The following is a 21321-nucleotide window of genomic DNA, read 5'->3' on the forward strand; positions in this document are numbered from 1 at the left end:
TGTGTCTCTCTTCCTCCCAATTTTAGATACAATGTTCTTGGTTGTTTTGTTTTGTTTTGTTTTTGGCAACGTAAGTACACACAATTTTCACTTTGATGTCACAAGATGTGACTTCTTTCTTGCTGATTTATTTCTTCTATTTAAATCCCACCTATTTTCCTTTCAAGGAACTCAAGCAACTTACATAATTGTCCTCCTCTCAATCTCACCCTCACAACAGCCCTGTGATGTAGGTTGGGCTGAAAGTCCGTGACTAGCCCAAAATCACCCAGTTGGCTCCATGGCTGAGCAGGGACTAGAACCCAGATCATCTGAGTGCTAGTCCCACACTTTTAACCACTATACTCAACCACACTGATAGGGCCAGGCTGCAAGTTTTTTTATTATTGGTATATAAAGCCTTACATTTGGGATAGTTAAAATGTTGCTTTACCACCTGCCTAAGTCACTGAAGTAATCAGATGAGGAGATCCTGTGGTTTGGCACGGGCCTTTGGAACCTACTCAGAACCTTCATAGTACTGATTCCCTCTCTATGTAATCCTGCTGCTGACATTAGGCAGGTAGCAATATTGTTTTGTTTTTGGTACCTCCTGAAGAAATGTTTGTTTAAAGCAAGCCTTCCTTGACTGACCAGCCATGGCTTTACTGATATAATCTGATTTCAAATATACTGTGTTTTTCTTCTGATTTTTTTATTGTTCACCACTTAGGAAACTTATATTTAATCTTGTAGGTATATATAATATGCATAATTTACTACATACATATAAAATTGTAACTTCTTACGGGTCTGTCCTTTGTTCATTTTTGGAGATACGTTATCAGGTGCAGTTCCTGTAACTCCCAGTACTCCAAATTTCTGAGATGTTTTATTGCACCAACAAGCTTAGAAATAACTCTTTTTCGTAAATAAGTGGAAAGAATGACATAAACCTGGCTTTACCACATTGGCATGTTAAAATTATTTTCCATATTTTATAATGATTTAGAACATGTGAAAAGCACAGGTGTATCCTGTCTTCCCTTGGAATCATGCTTAATAAGGTTCATGACTTATACTCCTATTTCTTTTGAAATATATATAAAAAAATTTACCATTAAGTAAACTAAACTAAAGTTGTGGCAGGATGGCTTGGTAAACCCCCTTTTTTCCTAAATTGAGCTGTGACATCATGATTTTAATCAGGTTAATTCTGCTTTATTCTTATTTTTTTCAGTAAATCATATTTACTGACCTGAACACTAAATCTGAACCATCTTAGTACAAAAGAACTGAGAGTCCTGACACCATTACAAGAATTATTCACAAGAATTATCCAATTATCCACTATTGCAAAGTGAAGGAAAAGAGCAACATTTGGCATCAAACTAGACAACCCTTATAATTTCCATATTTTGAATTCCATTTAGTTAGTCCCTAGCAAAAAGTCTGCTAAACTTTTTAATAAATCATAAAAACAGAGGGAAAATTGGGTCATCCTGTCCATCCCCCAGCACAATAAACTGGCATTCTCTATTGTGCTGTTGAATACTCTGTCTAGTCAACTTGTAAATGATTCAAATGATGGATTTTCACTAGCTCCCTAGAGGAACTGTCCCATGGTCCATCAAGAGCTCTTTGCTAGTAATACTTTCCTCTCCTCTCTGCTCAATTGAAGGATAAAATATATTTCTTTTTACTATTATTTCATCCTTTGTAGTAACACCAATTATGTTCTAAACTACGTTCTCAAATACTTGATCATTTACTTTCCCAAAATTCTACCAAAGCTAAAGAAACATTGACACATCTGTAATCTATAATTTTTAAATATCTGTATCATGTACCTCTCTATATATAAATTTAGGGGAACAAATGAATGAAAATATACCACTTACAACAATAGCAGAGTTAGGATATGAAAAACAATATTCTATATCTTACTGCATACAAGCATTAAGGTTCTAAATTATCTTAAAACATATGGTAAATCCAGACTTTCATTCTGGGTTGACTATATGAGAAAGAGCTGTCAATAGCAATGATAAACTATGCAACGCTATGAAATTCTCTATTTTGTTTACTTCTTTTCAAGATTATCTAAAGGAATAAGTATTTAAAATCCCTCTATGCAAAATATTTAAACACTGAATTTTCTTTGTCTGTGGCCAATAATGATTATTCTCCTCTGCACCTTTATCTACATGTGGATACATGTTGAACATTATTGCAACATCAGATGCAAACAACTTTCTTACATAAAAATATTTGTTTTTGCATAGAATAAACTAGGATACTAGCCAGTATACTGGCAAATACTATCGTACTGTGAATTAGCTACATCCCAGTACCTGCAGCCTTCTCACTCTGCTCTTCCCCTGCTAATGGAAACACTAAACCAGAAAATGGAAGCTTGGCGTGTCACTCAAAGCATCCTGGCTTCTCATTCCAGTTAAATGCCAGAATTGAAAACCAGAATTTTTCATGGTTTACCAATCTCAACTTCTTTTGGAACAATTAGACAGTGTTTCCAGTTTAGGTGACACGGTAAGTTTACAGATTACAGTTAGTTTAGCTCTTGTGTTCACTGACTGGTATAAACCGCAGCACCAGCACAGTCTGTGCACAGGACTGCAGGGAATCTTGACTTATTCTTCAGTGCAAATGCAACACATATACTTCCTCTTCTTCATTCCAAGTCAATCGCCCTTACAAGCCATTTGTTAAACCTTGTCTCCTGCACGTTGAGGTAACGTGAGGAAAAATGCTATCTTTTCTCACAATAATACTGACCTGATCGGCTATCACTATCATATTTCCTCTTTAAGCAACTCTGCTAAGCTGAGATAAGAAACTCCTTTCAATATTGCATTTTGGCTTCCTCCATAACCACTTGTACCCTAATGGTATCACCTTAAAGACAAACATGATGATGAATTTAACTACAACTGTGAATGGTGTACATTATTTATATTAAGCACCTTATCTTGTATCTTGTTTTTATTTAAAATGATATTTATATGTACCTACATAAAATTACACTGAAAACAGCAATACAGTTTGTGCAATAAAATTCATTTGCACATTGACTTGAGGACTGGGAGTAGCAGAATATAATTTCTATTTCTGGCCTACACTGCTGAATGACCTTGAGCGCTTACCTCCCCCCACCCCTTCTCTATCCCTTTGTCTATGTTCTATTTTTACAGTAAACCTCTTCAATGCAGGTACTACCAGGTACTATATTTATACCATCTTATACACTGCACTGTAATGACTAGGGCCTCTATGTATCATAGTAAACAGCAAAACTGTAATTCCATATGGACTTACTATTCAACAATGCCTATCATATTCGGAACAACTCATATTCTGGTAGTTGGCTTCCACTTGGATTCCCTCAAAATAATTCTCAGTTCCTTAAATAAAAATGTTGATCCTCAGTTGGACAAGGACCTGATAAAAATAATGAAAGTAGAACTATAGCATGCATAAGTAAGGTGCAAACTTAGATTATTGGCATATTGAGTGGGTTGATTCAGGAACCTTCAGGATAAAAAGAGGTAACGACTGAAGACTGAAAAGCAGGATGGAAATGCATTAATTGGCAGGATTGTGTTAGATAGACAGACATCTCATATGGGCTCTCCGGCATGGAAGCATTTCATCAATCCAAACAGAAGAGCATAGTATAGTGGGCTGCAGGATACTCAAGCAGCAAGGGTGGCAGCTTATTAACAGGGCTAGACTTACTAAGAACAGAAAAGGGAAGATGGGGGATAGGAACATTTTCCAGATTTTCAATTGCATTTATCTCCACTTCAAATGTAATAAAATTCTTGTATACCTTTTCTTTTTCCAGTTCCTCACAACTGCTATTTACTTTTTACAAAATAGCCACATAACTGAGAAGTGTGCAAAAAATAATGTAACTTATTTTACATTATTATTTACATGCCTGAATATTCCCACATGTTTTCCTTATACAGGTATTTAGAAGATACGACAACCATGCTTTTCTTTTTCCAGGTAAACCATCTCCCTCTGTCTCTCTCACATGCATACATGCACACACACACACACACACACACACATTCTCACGGCACAAAAGCAATGGGTGGGAAAAGTGTTAGATCCTGTGATCCAGTCAGTATATGAGAAGAAAGATGCTGCTGGGTAGTGATGAAGAAAAGAAGTGGATTAATGGAGCAACACAGCATCCGAAGGCTAATCAGCAGCACTTGGCCTGGTGTTGCTGTTCTGAGCTAGCCATTGTTAAGTGGCACCCAGGGGTCACACTATGGTGTCTACACTGTGTGGTCACGGCTTGCCTTCTTCTTGCACCACCATCCAGACAGTGCGTTTTTCAACTGCATTCACACTACAGATTTCTACATTTTCCCATGATATGTCCTCGGTTGCGTTTTGCAGACTGAGGCAACTAGTGGTACCTCAGTTCACGAATGCTTTAGTTCATGACCAAATCACTTCACGGACAGACAGTTCAAAAAAAATTGCCTCTGTTCATGAACTCCACATTGGGTGACGACCACAATTGCAGCCATGTTCCCGCATGAACACAATTGCGTCCATCTTTCCCGCATGAACACTCCAAACAACAACCTTCTCCCCACCCACCACGAGGGGGAGCCATGAGGGTGCTTTCCCCTCAGAAGAGGCCTTCCTGGCTCCTTGCTGCCACCCCGCTTCCGAGCCGGAGGAAGGTTCCCTCGCAGGGGCTCGCCTGGCTCTGGGAAGGGGAGCAGGTGCAGGAGGCCAGAGAGGTGGGTGCAGGATGGCTTCTCCGGCCAGGAGAGGGCTGCAAGGAGGGAGGTAAGGGCTGCTTTCCACAGGCAAGGTGAGGGGAGGAGAGCGACGGGCGCCTCCTGCCTCTCTCTGCCAAGGGGGGAAGAAGCATGGTGGCTGCTTGGTGGCAGCGGCTTGCCCCGAGAAGGCCATGGTGGAGGTGCAAGGAGCTGTGGCCACACTCCTGCTCCACCTTGGCCTGTCTGCCCCCGGGCTCGGCAAGGCGGCTGTGGCTTGGCCCACACCCCGGGGATGTGGCTCCTATTTTTGTGTTTCAAAAAACCCCTACGTATTTATTTAAAACTTATGTGCCATCCTTGATGTATAACATAAAGTTATGGTTCAGAATGGATTAACCTTACTTACATTGACCCTTATGGGGAAATTTGACTTGGTTCATGACCAATTCAGGTCGTGACCAGAATCGTGGAACGAATTAAGTTCGTGAACCGAGGTACCACTGTATTCTTGCTTTCGGTTTTATTTTTCAACCCAAACTAAAACATGACCATACTTCTTTGCGTATAGCTATCAAAACCCCTTTTGTGCAACATATATCTTCTGAAAAGGTTACAGTAGCAAGATACTCAAAACTGAAGATGGATTTATATTCAAAAGTCCTATCTCAACTAGAAATATTATATGGTATTCAATCAACTTACAGTGTGCTGCCTTGCAGAAGTATTTACCAACACTTTAACTTTTCCACATTTTGTTGTGTTACAAATCAAAATGGAAATAATTTGTCATTGTGACTGCTTAAGGCACACAAGATACTTAGTGTAAAATAATAAAAAAGCAAGTGGCACTTGTCAGTTGCAGCAGCTCTCTCTCTCTTTCTCATACACACACATCAAAACTGGGCAGAAGAACCTTTGGCAACAACTACTGCTTCAAGTCTTCTTGGGTAAGCCTGTAACAACTTCTGTCCTGCACTGTTTGCCCATTCTCCAGCTCTGCTATGTTGGATGGGGACCACTGGTGAACGGCAACTTTCCGGTCTTTCCAGTCTCAGTTGGATTGAGATCTAGTGACTGGGTCATTCTAAGACATTTTGTGTCTCGTTTTAAGCCATTAAGTCTCGTCTTAAGCCATACCAGATTATTTTGGCTTAAGTAAAAGTCCTGCTTGAAAATGAACCTCCACCCCAGTCCCAGACCCCCTTGCAAACTGAAACAAGCTTTTCTTTACAGTGGCCATATGTTTCGCTCTATTCATCTTGCCTGTTGGCTTTGCACCATATATAGCATTTTACAGCAAGGCCAGAAAGCTCCATGTCAGACTTATCAGACTACAGAACCCTTTGCCCATGTTTGCTGTGTCTCCTGCATGCCTTTTTGCAAACTCTAAATCAGGGGTCTCAAACTCAACTTACCTGGGGGCCGCTGGAAGTAGAGTCTGGGTGAGGCTGGGCCGCATCAAGTATTCCACCACCGTGGTGGGGGTGGGCCGCTCATCCGGAGGCCGGCCTGGGCGCCACCGGCGCTTTGAAGGCCGCAGGGCCCCTCCCCCGTGCCCCGCCCGTCCCAGCAACTGGCCCGCAGGCCGCGAGTTTGAGTCCCCTGCTCTACATGGGGTCTAATATGGATTTGTTTGAGCAAAGACTTTCTTCTTGCCACTGTTCCATAAAGCTTGGCTTTGTGATAGTTGTCCCATTCCACCTTTTTGCACTTCTGCCATAAAGCGTCAGTGCAGGTTCCAGTTTCTCTGGGCTCTTGGGCAAGATGCCTTCAGTGATCTGCTTCCCTGAGTGGGCCAATTGCCTCTTCTCACTGCAGGCAACCCATCAAGCTGATCTGGGTGAACAGCAAGCCTCCCTGGAATCTGCTTCTGTGGGTACTTCCTACCTCTTGCCTATCAATTTCATCAGATATTGGAAATAAGCAAGGTATTCCCTTGGGGATTCTCTTTTGGGTCAGTCACAGAATCTTGGCCTAACCTACTGCACAGGCGGTTGCTGTTGCTGTAAGTATAAAATGGAGATGAGAACTTTGCAAGCTTCTTTGGGTTCCTTGCAAGGGGAAGAAAGGTGGGATAAAGATGCAGTGCAATAATAATGTTATCAAGGGAATCCTTGCCACTTATGCTTGTGAACTGCTTTTGCTGACAGCTTGTTGCAATTGGGCACAACTCTATAAAAGACATAAATACACTAAAGGAAGGCTGTAGTTGTGATAGGATTTCATGCCTATTCATTTCTGCTTTATGCAGTCTCCATGGCCACAAACAAGTGGTGTCTGTCTGCTATTCCTTCTCCTTGATCATCCCACACATTGCTTACTCTAAGTAAGTAAACAAGCAGCTGATGGGCAAAAGAACTCCAGGAGAATAGGCTGAGATTATTTCAGCCCCCAAACCTCTATACTCATTTGCTTTTCCAGATAAACTTTGCACTAGGATCTGAGGACTGTTGGCACCTTAAGCTGGTATTCAGGTACTCTCACAGAGCTACTTCTGCTTATCAAAGGTTGCCCCACTCCCATGAGATGCAGTGTGCTCACCTGAGGTATGCACCTTAACAGCTAACCAAACATCCTTATATGGGACCCATGCTGATCCTATCTAGGATTATATCCAATGGCAACTGTGGACTAGCAAGAAAATACTTGTTTGTGGAAAGAGGGGGAAATAATAGATACCTATCCTACCTAATGATGCTCCTTAGGGTTCCCGAAAAGCTGTGCCTGAAATCTGGAAACCCTCTGGAAAAGCATACAAAGTAGGTGCCTCACCTTCAGGTGCCTCACTTTGTGTCAGTAAAAGCACTTTCTGATGGTGCAAAGCCACTATTAGATGCAACCCATTCTGGGACAACTAACTGCACTGGCCCAATCCAAATTGTTCCTGTCAAAGACATCAGTGAAGCAAAGAATTGGCCCAAATGGTATGACTTCAAAATATACGAATTTAAAAAATATGACTTGAACATATGTTGTTTAAATTCAACTATAACAGACTCTGCATAATTTGGGAAGTAGTAAGATACAAGAACAATTGCTCTACTATACACAGAAAGACATGGAACAAATGTCACTGCTATCCGACTCATAACCAGTTTTTCTTTGGAAATGGTCAGCGCACTCCTTTTTATTGCCATTTTATGTGTGATACCTGAGTGGTTAATTAGGAGATTTACCATACTTCTGAAGGGAACAGGTTCTGCATTCAGTTCACATTTTGGATTGGGGAACCATCTCAATCTGTACCTTGAAACTACTGGGAACATTAACTAGATGTGCTGCTATCCTTTGCTTATTAATTGCAGAGATTTCATTATAGTCAAGATATCTAAATAGTCTGGATGGATCAGCTGAAAATATGACCAGACTTTGTTAGCATAAACTAACATTATCACATTAAATGATAAGCCGGGCTAGTGTTCTGAACATATACTATTTGTAAGGAAAGACAATTAATGTTTACACATATCTTCACAAAAGATTGCCCAGTTTCAGCTTGTCAGGAATCCAATGCAGTGCATTATGTATATGCCTACAATAACAATAATTAGTAAAGGCAGAAGCAAATGGTGTAAATGTGCAGAACTCCTTCGCCAAAGTCATGTGGATCAGCGAGGCTATTTCTTCCTACAGTCAGTTTTATTTCTTCTCCCATATTTCAAACACACTGGAAACCTTTTTGCCACTGCATGTCTCTTAAGCTCATCTTCCCATAACAGAAACAATATGTTTACTATCACAATAAAACACATTGCACTCTCTTAAGTTTTATACTGTTTAAAATATAAAGATCCAGTTCTTTTCTCAAGAATATCCTTTTTGTTCAATCATTAAGATGAAGTGAAAAAGCAGTAACATTTTTCTTATAGATGTGAGAAATCAGATCTCATTAGAAATGTCAACATAGGGATATAATACATATTTTGTATTAAGCATAGTTTATAAGTTGATCAGGATTTGCTTTCTCTAGCACAACTAAGAGGTTTAAAGGTGAATAAACATGTTATTTTAAACAACAGGCATGTTTAAGCATTCTATTTAACTACTGAAATCTAACATTAACTGTTTAAACAAAGCAAACAAAAATAAGTTATCTGTTGCAAAGCTTAATTTCAGTTGGCATTTTTCTCATCTTATCATTGCCAACATACATTTCTTGATGTTTTTACAAGCTGTGTAAGCTTTGGCGAAAACAATCCATCAGGATTACTAACACAATCAAGTGTAATAGGTATGGCCTTAGTTGTAGACACAGATGGAAAGTAATCATATTTGCACAGTTGTCCTTGTGTGTTTACCCACTGATTGTAAAAAATAGTTCAAAGGCTTGGGAAAATATTTTGAAATACTGATAGAAGTATGGTCACAAGCCATCTTTGCTTAACTTGTACAAGATGAATAGTTTTCAGAAAACAAACAGGTAGAAGTATTTTCGCTCCTTACTTAAAGTTAGCACATGAACTTGAGAGCCTAGACATAAAATATTACCAAGCTTAAGTAAGTTCACTTGATGTAATTGGGAATTTGCAAAGTATCTGATAAATAACTGACATTTCATATTAAGAGAACATTCATGATTTTAACCACATAACACACTACTTCAAAGTTTCTATAGAATTCTAAACATAAACAGATTTCATCCTGTATCACCAGTTCATTTACACAAAGCATTTTGTCCCAACAATACTCTTTATGGGCAACATTCTGTCTCTCTTGAAGAAATAATGCATTTCAAAATTAGTTGCATGCCATACATATGACGATGTTAAATTCATACTGATTTTAAAAGAAATATATTAAACACTGCAATCAAATTCTTCAGGAAGTGGTTTGTGTAAACCAACAGCTTATTCACATACTTTATCAGTCAATGGGGTTTTCAAAATATTACTGGGTAGAAATTGGTGGGAGAAAATGACCAATGAATAGCATCTTCATCTGTTGTGTTTCTCACCTTGTTTGATTTCTAGTCATATGCAGACACACACCGACTCATCTGCACATGCCCTTCCTTCAAAACAATAGCCAAGAGGGCCACACAGTCTTATCGAGCAAACTATGTACTACGAGAAAGGTGGCTTCAGACTGTCTGTCTCACAGCCCCACCCAAATTTCCTTGAGCCAAAGTGATGTCATGCCCAAAGGAGAATTAGGGCTTCATTGCTACAATTCTAGTTGATTCTGTGGTCTCCACCCTCTTCCTCCACATTATTAGACTACAGAAGTAACTAAAATCCCATCAGTTACCTTACAAACTGGTAGGCTTTTCCTATAACAGCATCTAATTGTCAAGTTATCACTTTTCATCACGTTAAGATGGCTTAGAAACAAAGCCAGTCAAAGTAAGAGCAACATGAACAGGAGTACAAAACATGTTTATTTTGTATGCTAGAAGTCTCAAAATTCTGTTATGTCTCTACCCATTTACCACTGAGTTTCACTAGCTAACAGCCACACTAGATTACAACCGTGCTTACAACCATGCTGTTCAAGTCAAGACTACCAACATAAACTTGTAGCAGTTTCTTCTCATTCTAGTTGGTCTTTATGTCATAATATATAAAATTTGCTTACATTTCAGAGCTCAAAGTTCCATTAAAGGAGGTTATTAAGATCAGGATTAAAAATGATCTGGCAATAAGTTCCAATCAACTGAATGGAACTAACGTCACAGTATGTTTGTATAGGATTTCACTGTAATGTCATATACTATTTAAAATGTAATGATACATTCTAAGTTACTTGATCTTATATGGTATGGTTGGCAGAGGATAACATTCACTTTCTAGCCCCTGTAGTAAACTAAATACTTATATAATGCCCACCAAGTACAGTGTAAAGCAACATGTCAAAAGTATACTTTCAAGCCATGGAAAGTAACAATTTAAGTTAAAAATAAGTGAAGAATAAACCTGGGAAGGCATCATGCAGTTGTTTGTTGTTGTCTATGCTTGTTTGTCTAAAAGTACATCCCACTTAGTTTAAATGGTAAAATTGTGTAGTTTCAGTCTGCATATGTGAACGTATCTGTATTCATTTGTGATGACACAGACAACAAATATGACATTGGAGTAGGTTTATCACCCTTCCTTGGAGAAGGAAAAAAGCAACTGAATGGAGGTATAGACACACCATATTAGTCCTCCAGACACAAGGTTAATGTGTTATCAACTACTGATCAGGTAACTACATGGATTATAAAAAGAAAAACAAGATTCAAAAATTCTGCTGAACATTTAAATTGCTTTTAACTATTTAAATATTGAAACATTCAATAAAAACAGAACATATTTTAAAATCAGAACCAACCTCCCTTGCAATGACATACTTTTGAGACACAGGTTAAAACATACTCAGCAGAAGTTTTTGAGCAAAACCACACCTCTGAAACAAAATATTCGCAGCTTTTTCTTCAGCCAAGTCCACAAAGCTATAATACTTGGTGGGACTACCCCTGGTAGACACTTTGTGCTATGGTTAACTATCACAGGATAACTCTCACTGCAGCCCTTCAACTTTAAGATCAAATGAACTGTGGCAATGAACCACTGAGTCATTCTTCCAAAGTAGCCTTCAGAAACGAGAAAAGTACCACTTCTTCTAACCGGGACCCACGATTTAAACTCTACATTCCATATGCTGATTCGCCCGCGTACAAACTCGCCCGACTTTTCGGTCTCCCCCCGCCCGTCCTGCCTGATTAATACCAGCTGTTTCCCTCGATCTTTCCGTTTGAGCCCGCAGGAGCCTCTTCTTGTCGAACTTTCAACTCCACTCTGCGGCCGAGATAACACACAGCCATAGGGGACCTTGGGATTGCAAATGCAAAAAGGAGGAGACAGCGCTTCCACTGCAGCGGTCCGGATCTACACTTTACTATATAGCCACACCCACCGCATTGCAGAAGCCATGAGTTGGGGAGAGGCGGGGGTGGCGCGGGGGGGGGCAGAGCGGGAACACTCAGAAGCCCACGGACGCCCAGACGGGGCACGCTCCCCACCCGAGTCCGTGCCAAGGCAGCCGCCCCCCGTTTGCCGCGGAGCCGCCAGACTGCAGCAAGCCCCGCAGGTAAGCGGCCGCAGGCACCGCTCGGGGCTCAGCGAACGGGTGCCGAAGCCAGCGGGGCTGCCCACACGGCCTCCCCAGCGGGGTGGGGGGCAGGAGCCGTCCCCGCTTCCGGACGTCCTCCTGCGCTGGTGCAGCACCACCAGGGCAGTTCGCACAAGTTTGGGCCGCTTTTGCGCACTTTCCCACGCCGCAGCTCGCCGTGCCGCCTCCCGCTGCCGAGCGACGCATCACAGCCCGCCCGCCCGCCCGGCCCGGGGCTCGCCTCGCCTCGCGGCGGGCGCAGGTGCCAGGTGCCGCGGTGCTCGGGCGTGCCGCGCGGCAGGGCTGGCCGGGCAGCCGGCGGGCTCGCGCCCCTCCCCAACTTCGGCTCGCCACCACTTCTTGAGCGTTTCCTCTGGGCGCTGCTCGGCCCCCACTCGCGGGCTGGAGCAGTGACGACAGCGACACACCGCCGCTGCCGCTGCCGCCGCAGCAGCCCCTCCATCGCAACGTGACTCGCGTATGCCACAGCCCCGGGCCGCTCCGTCGGGGAGCCACTGCGGCGCTGCATCCGTCGGGGAAGGGAGCCGACTCACTCCCCGCCCGCCGCAGACGCAGCCTCCTCTCGGCCTTTCCGAGCCGGCACCACCACCATCGCCCCCGCCCGGGGCGCCAGCCCTCGCGCCGGTGCCCCGCTGCAGCCTGCCCCTGGCGCGCCTCCCCGCTCCGATGCAGACCGTGCCTTTCCTGCTGGAGCCCCTCGCCACGGCGGCTTGCGCCCCCCCCCCCCCCCCCCCCCCCCCCCCGGCCCTTCCCCCGGGGCCCCCCCCCCCCCGGGGGGCTCCCCCCCCCCCCCCCCCGCCCGCCTTACGGGCGCATTCCCCGGAGGACGCGCGCGGGCTTTCGGCAAGGCAGACCTTGGCTGGGGCTCCCGCGGACGCGGCGGTCGGCAGCCCACCGAACTCCGGTCTCCCACGCCCTGCCAATACCCCCGGCATCAGCGCGACATCAGGACTCAGTGCGGGAGCCGCCACCCATTTGGGGGCGGGGGGCGTGAAAAGTCCTCCAAGTCTTTCTCCGAGCACTTCGGCGCGCGCAGAACGCGGCACCGACCCACCTCAGCCAAGCATGTCGGCGCCCCGCAGAGCGACCACCTTCAACATCTCCCACCACCAACTGTTAACTTAAAAATGGCTTCTAGACCATACATCACAAGACACTTAAATACATCTGAGCACACGGCGAAGGCCTTCAAGCACCCCCCCCCCCCCGAATCTCGACCTCACCATCTCCAGTTCTGCCTTGCGGAGAAGCCGTTGGCAAAACAATGCAAGAATTAGGGCCAAGCTCAAAAGCGGCGGGGTGCGGAGGAAGCTATGCGTACCTTGTCAAAAAGGGCGCAGCGGCGAAAGCAAGAGCCGGGACTGGGGATCGAAGTCTGCTTCCAGCACGTCATAGGGACGTGCAGCAGCTGCAGCAGCCGAAGCCACGCGTCAGCAGCAGCACAGCCAGGCTCTGCCCAGGACGAGCCCTCTGCAATTTTCAGCAAATCAGAAATGTGCAGACGCCTTCCCAGACGACCCCCGAGAATGCAAGAGAGGCAGAAGCTCGATCCTGCCCGCTTTTTGAAAGGGGAGTGAAGCGGAGGCACTCCGCTTCCACATAAATATAAGCCAGAGGTTTAGGTGAACTGTGAGCACTTCCAAATAAACAAAGGTTATAAACCTTGCCGGTACCTGGTGACAGTATTTTGCTGGATCCAGCCCATTTGGGCTGCATTTCCTGGACGAAATGCCACTGGGTACAATAGCATCACTGAAGTTCAAAATGCATAGCATCATCCAGGTGAAACGGCAACTGGTTCACCACACGTAGAGAATTTGGTGGTAAAGTGTTGGCCTACAAGTCCAAAAACCTTCCGGAACTTCATTTTTTAACCCCTCTCTGCTTTAAAAGTAGGCCACATTGATTTCAGAGCAACTTGCATCAATGTAAAAATGATTAATATCACATATATAATATCTAGCACTTTATAGACTTCAAAGCATTTCACATGCACATTGGTGAGGCAATCATTAGATCCGTTATATTATTTGCAGGTGCAAAGGATGGACCTAAGAATAGCTTTGCAAGAAACCACCTAGTATGCTCATGGCACACCTAGGGATTTGCTGATTCATAGTTCAGACAGCTACATTATGATGCTTCCAAGCAGAGGGCTTTTAGTATTGAGAAAGTATTCTGCAGCAGTTTCCCTCTCCTTTTTAATGTATCTCCACTGTGTGTGTGTGAGAGAGAGTGATGGAAGTGTATGAACATAGGAAGCTACTGTAATGCTGAGTCAGACTACCTGTCCATCTTCCCTACTATTCTCTACACTTAGTGGCAGCAGCTGTCCAGATTTTCAGGCAGGAGTTATTTTTCCTACCTGGAGAAGCCGGAGACTGGACCTGAGATTTTCCACATGCAAAGCCCTGCCACGGACATATGGCCCTGTTCTGTTAAAGAGGCAGTGCTTAAAGGCTCATCTGGAAGCACCCCCAACCACAGCTTGCTTACTTCACCAGTCCTAAAATTGGTCAGGATTCCACTTTGGATGTAGGTTTTCATGAATTCTTGTACCACTGGATGCTGTATAGGAGCAGACATATTTGGTGTCTAACAAAATGTAAAATCAGGCTGTTTCATTGATGGAACTAATGGATCTGAATGGTGACTGATTTTCCCCTCCACTTCTAGCCTGGGATACCTCAAAAGAGAGCCAGTGTGGTGTAGTGGTTAAGAGCACGGGACTGGGACTCAGGCGATCTGGGTTCGAGTCCCCGCTCAGCCATGGAGCCAACTGGGTGACTTTGGGCCAGTCACAGACTCTCAGCCCAACCTACCACACAGGGTTGTTGTTGTGGGGATAAGATGGAGGAGGAGAATGATGTAAGCTGCCTTGAGCCCTTTGTAGGAAAAAGGCAGGATATAAATCGGAAAAATAAATAATAAATAAAATTGCTCTGGAGGTTGACTTCTCCTCTTGCATCCTTTGGAAGAGTCCTTTGAAAGCAGGGGATGGAGGAGGAGAAAGGCGTGTCAGATGAGTAGAATTGTATTTGTGCAGGATTAGATTCCTCCCTGTCTAGAACAGAAGAGGACCCAAATTGTTTGCAGACCTAATATAGGAGCACTTATAAAGAGAGTATGAAGAGATGGATCAAGTCTTATGGCAGCTGTAATAAATATTTAGGCAGAAGATTTGGGAGGCTAAAATAAAAAATCTTCACTGAATCTACTAAGTTGAAACATCAACCATTTAGAAGTTCCTTCCATATATTAGTTAAAGGATTTGAAGAAAGAACAGAAACATGCCAACAACAATGGCTTTTCATTATTGGCATTTCAGACTGCCAATAATATCAATGTATAGTTCAAAGAAATGAAGGACTTATAGTTACATGGACAAAATTTGGGTTAAATAGACAGTTTGCTTCTGTGTTCCTCTTTTAGATTCAAAGTCCTTAGGGCAAGAAATCTGTTCTACTGGTATGGTAAATGCAATTTTTGGTGCATTAGACTCTCAGTGATCTATGAATGCTAATAACCCCTGTAGACTGAAGATTAAAATGTTGAATATCAGTAATAATATTTAATATTGCAGTTATATACTAGGGAATACAGCAATAAAACTACTTCTTGAACCTTCAGATATTTCGTATGTATCAGACTGTGCGCTATGTGACCAATTTCTTGAGTATTGTGCTTGAGTATTAAGTATGCTTTAGGACCATAGATGGAACAGCATAATTTTGTTACATATAAATTTAAGCTTTTATCAATTTAAATTGTAAGTTTACTAATCTTAAAGCATTTTCACTTACTGTTAGGCTTGAATGGCCTGGGAACATCTAGTGCTGTATCACTGTTGAAACTAAGCAAGTACAGAACCAACCCAGCACTGATTGGCAAATTATTGGGAGTTTCATGTAAGTTACAAGTGAGCTGTTCCTTAAAGAGCAAATTCACATGGATAAACCACTTAGGAACAATTAAGAGAACAAAAACTGGTAAAAAAGTGAGTCAAAAAGCCTGAGTTTTGCAAAAGAGAATATTTAGTAATAGATTCTATAGTCAGACACGACTTCGCGAATAACAACAACAGCCAGATTAGATTTACACTCCTTTTCCTTGTGACACATGCTTTGGTTTAATAAAAGCAAGCTTCTTCTCATGCATGTCATATTCACTTTAGCCTTCTATATTTTATTCATTTTTAAAATGTCCACCTTCTCCCAGTCTTTAAGTCCTAAAGATATGTCTCTTCTGTGTGTTCAATGATCTTATAGCTGATGCTTAAAAAAAAATAGACCGCTGTGCCACATATTATATTATCTCCAAATATGGCCTGAAAGCCTTTTGGGGCAGCTCTAAACCCAAAGTATTGCAAAGGTTTTAATCCAACATGTTACATAAGTGGACTTTTTTCGCTCACACAGCAGAACTTCCTCTGACTGTCCTCCTGTCTGCAGTCCCCGTGAGCTCCCCAGATCTATTCTTGAGGGTCCCCAAGTCTGACGTAGGCTTTGGGAATGCAGAGGGGCTGCAAGGGAAAATTCTTTATGCCAGCAGTTCCCATTCTGCCAGCATTAGATCCAACCTACCATAGAGTAACAATTCACAAAGCACAAAGACTTCATTCTAGACTTGCTGGTGCAGGCCATGAGTCGTTTCACAACCTGAACATTTTACACACAGCACTGATTAGCACTCCATGGGATACTGCTTCCAAGCCTAATTCAAGATGCTGGTCTTAATCCATAAAGCTCTATGCGGCTTGGGACCACAGTTCTTGCCAAAATGCCTCTTCCAGCCACAATATCCCCAGACACTATCCTCAATGCCTGAAGTCCGCCTCTGAATGTCACCTCCAAGGGAGACTTGGTTGATAAGCTGGAAGGCTGTCACTGTGGAAGCCCTCAAATTATGGAATGATCTCCCCACCAAGGCCTGCCTGATACCAAGGTTAAGTCTGTGCTCAGATGCTTAGCCTTTTAACAATTCCAAGTAGCACGCTGGAGGATTTAGTTACTTAAGTTGTTAAATATGGATTAAAATCTTTACTGAAATTTTATGTATTTACTGTTGTTTATATTTTGTTCTGTATTTTGTCAACTTCTGTAGAACATGCAAAGTTTAGGTTATTAGTGGCATAGAAATAAAATTATTATTAATAAGAATACTATGTCCCTTTGGACACTATGCTATATGCTTCTAAATTGGTGAAGAATAAAGTACTTGATTGTTGAAGTCATGGCATGTTCCTCATTCATTTATTTCAGGTAGGGACAGCAGCACCTTCCCTCGTATGTCTCATCTCCCTTCAGGATTAACAAACAATTATCTTTGTTTTCTTCTTCTGAACTTCATTACAGTATTTTTTTAAAGATGAGATCATTCATTGGTCTGAACACAATGTTCCAGATGAGCATTAGGTATTGATCTGCAGCACAGTCTTAGAATAATTGGCTTTTATTTTCCAAATTATTTTTTCTTCAATGAATTGTCCTCAGTTACCCTTCCAAGCAGATGTCAGAACAGAAAAGTAAGCTATCAGACTGTAACCCTGTACCTACTTAACCAGGGTTTAAGTTCCATGAATTTAACTGGACTTGCTTCTGAGTGGACACATATAAGGTTGAGTTATCAGGCCACAATCCCTACACTGAGAACCTGAACAAACTCAGTAGGACTTCCAAATAAATACACTTAGGTAGTGTTTTTACCAAGTGTTTAAATACCAGGCATCAAAATACAGAATTTCATGGTCCAAAGCACCCCTCTTTCCAGTGATGCATGAGAATAGGTGGTGATATGATACATAGAAGCACTTTTGACTTTAACATTGTTTCTGATGCTTCAAGACCAAGGCTACGTATAATTATTAATGTGTGCCCAGAAGTTAGGTCCACTGTATTTAGTGGGACCTGCTCCCAGGTAACTGTACACTGTCTATAAACAGTTATTTCTTGTAAATAAATAGGTGTGTGTGTGTGTGTGTATAAAACACTGTAGAACTATCTATATTCATATTCACAATCTCAACCAACATGGAGATATTAAAGTAGGGTTGAATGCTACCCAGAAGCAGAAGGCTTCTTAAAACAAAAACTGAACACACATAATTACTGCATTCCATTTAAAGCCATAATTATTCTTTTTTTCCAGCACTGAGAAGACAGAAGACAATGCTGAAGCTGCTGAGCAATTAATGAGATCTAAATCATAGCTGTACTTTTTATTTACTTCATATGTATACACATACACATGTGTATGTGTAATAAACTACACATCCTATACAAGTGAAATTATAATGTATCTTGCAATACTTTCTTATGATTGTGTTTAAAAAAAGGAGAAAGAGCAAAGAAGCCTTTCCCACCCTTGTTAGGTTTAATAACAACACATTCTGTACTATTTCTTTTGTAAATCTTTGGAGCATTGGCATGTGACAAAACTGATGACTGCTTAACTATGAACTGCAGGACTTCTTATCCCTGCTTGGTTCAGTTTGGGTAGGACCGGAGAATTCTTGGGCAGCTTCAGCTCAGGTTTCTACTGCAGAGCTTTCAGAGTCCAAAGGAGAAGTGAAACATTGTTACTTCAGTGTAACAAGGAAAACAATCCATTCATACAGTTGCTAGATTACAGATGCAAATCGATCATTCAAATTTTTAATTACAGTTTAAACTTGATATTGCTGTAACCATTGTTCCTTGGCTTAGAATCTTTGAGTAAAAGGTGAATCAAATTTTGTAAATAAAAGCATGTATACCTTAAATCATTCAGTTATATCATTGTTTCTTATGACATCTAGTTGTTTGTAATATTTAATATGAAATCATTCCAATATTTTGGATGTTAGCAGCATCAGAATGAACATGTTTTGCAATTGTATCTGAGGATTCAATGCTATACTAGGCTGGACTGCCACTGTGTCTTAGGAGGCTTGAGATGAAATCCTGGCAGAGATATCATGGTTTCTGGAAATAAGATCTAATGTTGCTAAATGCACTCCAATTCTATATGGAATTTAGGCTCACTGAATGTCAGTGGGTTTAGGCATAGGGTATTATTCTACATGTCATTCCATTAGTGGCACAGAAATACATTTCAAGTAAATGTGACGTTGTCACTTACAGAGATCCTAATACAAATCTCTGCTTTGGACTGGTGGTGGCTTGCTAGATCTTCACCTGTAAATTTAGCATGGGTGAATTCAGAGCCATTTTAACAGACAGGAAAAATGCAGAGAGGAATCCACTAAGGCTTAGACTATTATTTAAGTGGGCGAAGAGGGAGTAGATGTGAAAAGAACTCCACTGCACATGTTAAACACACAGCACTCATTCGCCTGGAAATATGAGGGCTCAGAAAATATTTTCAAAACAACAGAAGGTTTCTTGACTTCTGCGTTTCTCTGAAGTATCTCTGAAGTCTGCATTATTTTGAGGGGAACATTTAAAAAGTAGTCAGCTGTAATATACAGAAAAATGTGATTTGATTGATTTATTTCATTTTATGCTGTTTCAAGGCTTTTTCTCTTCCAAGGTGCTTTGAAGATAACATTCATGCCTAGTCAGGGTTCCCTTTTACTGCTCTTTGTTATGGCTGTAGTGTAGATAGAGATTCTCTTCATTCTTTGTATGTTTTACTTTGAGACATGTTTATCATACTCCTGGGCAGGCAAGGACATTAGTCCATAGAAAAGAAAACTGTTAAATGCCAGCTTGTATTTCATTTGAATATGTTAAGTTTCCCTGGAAATAAGTCCAACTTACTTTTATTGGAAGCTTTTTCACACTGTTCTTCAGCTGAAAAGCCTCCTTTTAATAAAACTTATGACAAACAAGACAGCTCCTGGAGGCAAAAGACAGGATACCAAATGGGACACATGTGTAAGCCTATTTTTAATAAGCAGGGGGAGAGGTTAGCTGTGTTTTGACTAGTCAGAGATCAGTGAACTGACTGGCAATTGGGGTTTCCTTGGGGAACATGGCTGGCCGGGAGTGTTTTTTGAAAAAAGGTCAGAGATGTCAGCTAAAGAGAGCTAGTGTCAGTTGGAAGGTGAATGGCAGAGTTGGGGTTGCTAGCAGTTGGCTGAACAGAGCTCTGAGAAAGGAGAAAGACAGCATGAGATAAATTTTCTGAGAAGAGACCTGGAATCGAATTATGGGAAGCCAGAGTTGCGGCCCTGAGATGATGATGCTTCAGACAGGCATCAGAGCCCAACACAAGGAGAATTCAGTCACAAGTGTGACCAGGAGGGACTTCAGCAAGCATTCCCAATATGATTTCATCATCCCAAATGCCACAGGCAACAGGAAGGACTGAAGACAGAGGAAAACTATGGTACAGGTTCAATTCCTGCTTGTGAGATATTAGCTGGGCATTGGTGAGAGCTTAACATCAGGGAAGACTCTCATTAAATATGGTTTCCAAGGATCTTTAACTTAAATATATTTAAGCGTTCCATCCTGTCCTGTGAACAACACTATTCCCCTCATGTACAAAATATCCCTTAATAAGCCTCTTAGTTTAATAGTTCGAACTGTCTCTAGTGTTGGTGTCCATTTCATGTCTAAGCTTCTTACACCAAGTAACTAGAAGGTTTTAAAATATTCTAAGAGAATTTGTGGCAACAAAGTTCAACTGGAGGAATCCTGAGCTACTGTGGCAAGGAATGCCATAGATCCTGAACTATAAACATTGCTAAAAACAAGAAATCCCATGTAAGGGATTGTTTCTCAGTATAGTCCAACACGTCTAGGGAGCACCAGGTTCAGGGAAACCACTGTAGTACATTGTTATACAGCTAGAAACCCAAAGAAAATTCAGAGGGGCAAAGACCTCCATCCCATTCTTCTAGTATAATAAATTTGGCACAGGAGAAAAAGAGGAGCACATAGTTTATTAGGCTGGAGAGATAGAAGAGGGAAACAACAGGCAATTGCTTAAGGAGAGAATTATGGGTTCCAATATAAAAAAAAGACTAAACATCTGGAACACACATCACAGATTTGTGATTAACAAACCATGGGACTGCTTCGTGGAAAGCTGAATATCTGCAAAAAGCACATATTTCAGTCATACCTTCTTGCAGGTTCCCAAGGACCAAATTCCAGTCTACTGCAGAGGCCATTTCTCTATTTGTCTTAGAAAATGCCCATTTAGATGGGCTTATGAATGTGGTAGCAGTTTTAAAATTCTCTGGTTCATTTGTGTATTGAATTTGTTTCAAGGTACTCTAAAAACGGATTGGATTTAGTGATCAAACTCCCCCCCCCCCCCATCCCCAACCAAGTAAAACTTGATTAAAGGTGATGGCTTTGTCTTTAGCTGCTGTCTAGGCAAGTTTCAGTTCAATACAACCCTGGAATCTAATACCCAGGCTAGAGGGCTGATTGTTTGAAAGTGCTGAATAGTATAAATGACCCCTGTAACGAGTTACAGGACATGCTGACTGCCTGCCTGCCTCAGAAAA

At 41.9% G+C, this 21321-nt stretch overlaps 1 protein-coding gene across 22 annotated transcripts in view; it reads right to left on the minus strand.

The window, feature by feature from the left end:
• The window catches only part of EPB41L3 (erythrocyte membrane protein band 4.1 like 3), a 142733-nt gene that overhangs the window by 82549 nt on the left and 38863 nt on the right, over nucleotides 1–21321 (minus strand). The window contains exon 1 of one of the 22 annotated variants that reach the window (XM_044426243.1): nucleotides 13180–13256. The exons of 19 other annotated variants lie outside the window; for them this stretch is intronic. The gene's annotated coding sequence lies outside the window, so the exon portion shown is untranslated. Of the gene's footprint in view, nucleotides 1–12712; nucleotides 12801–12912; nucleotides 12959–13179; nucleotides 13257–21321 lie in introns of those variants that run through there. 2 more of the 22 variants (XM_044426245.1, XM_044426244.1) reach the window with 2 other exon arrangements.

The sequence above is a fragment of the Varanus komodoensis genome, unplaced genomic scaffold (assembly GCF_004798865.1).
Source record: "Varanus komodoensis strain SLA01 unplaced genomic scaffold, ASM479886v1 scaffold17, whole genome shotgun sequence".
NCBI lineage: Eukaryota > Metazoa > Chordata > Lepidosauria > Squamata > Varanidae > Varanus > Varanus komodoensis.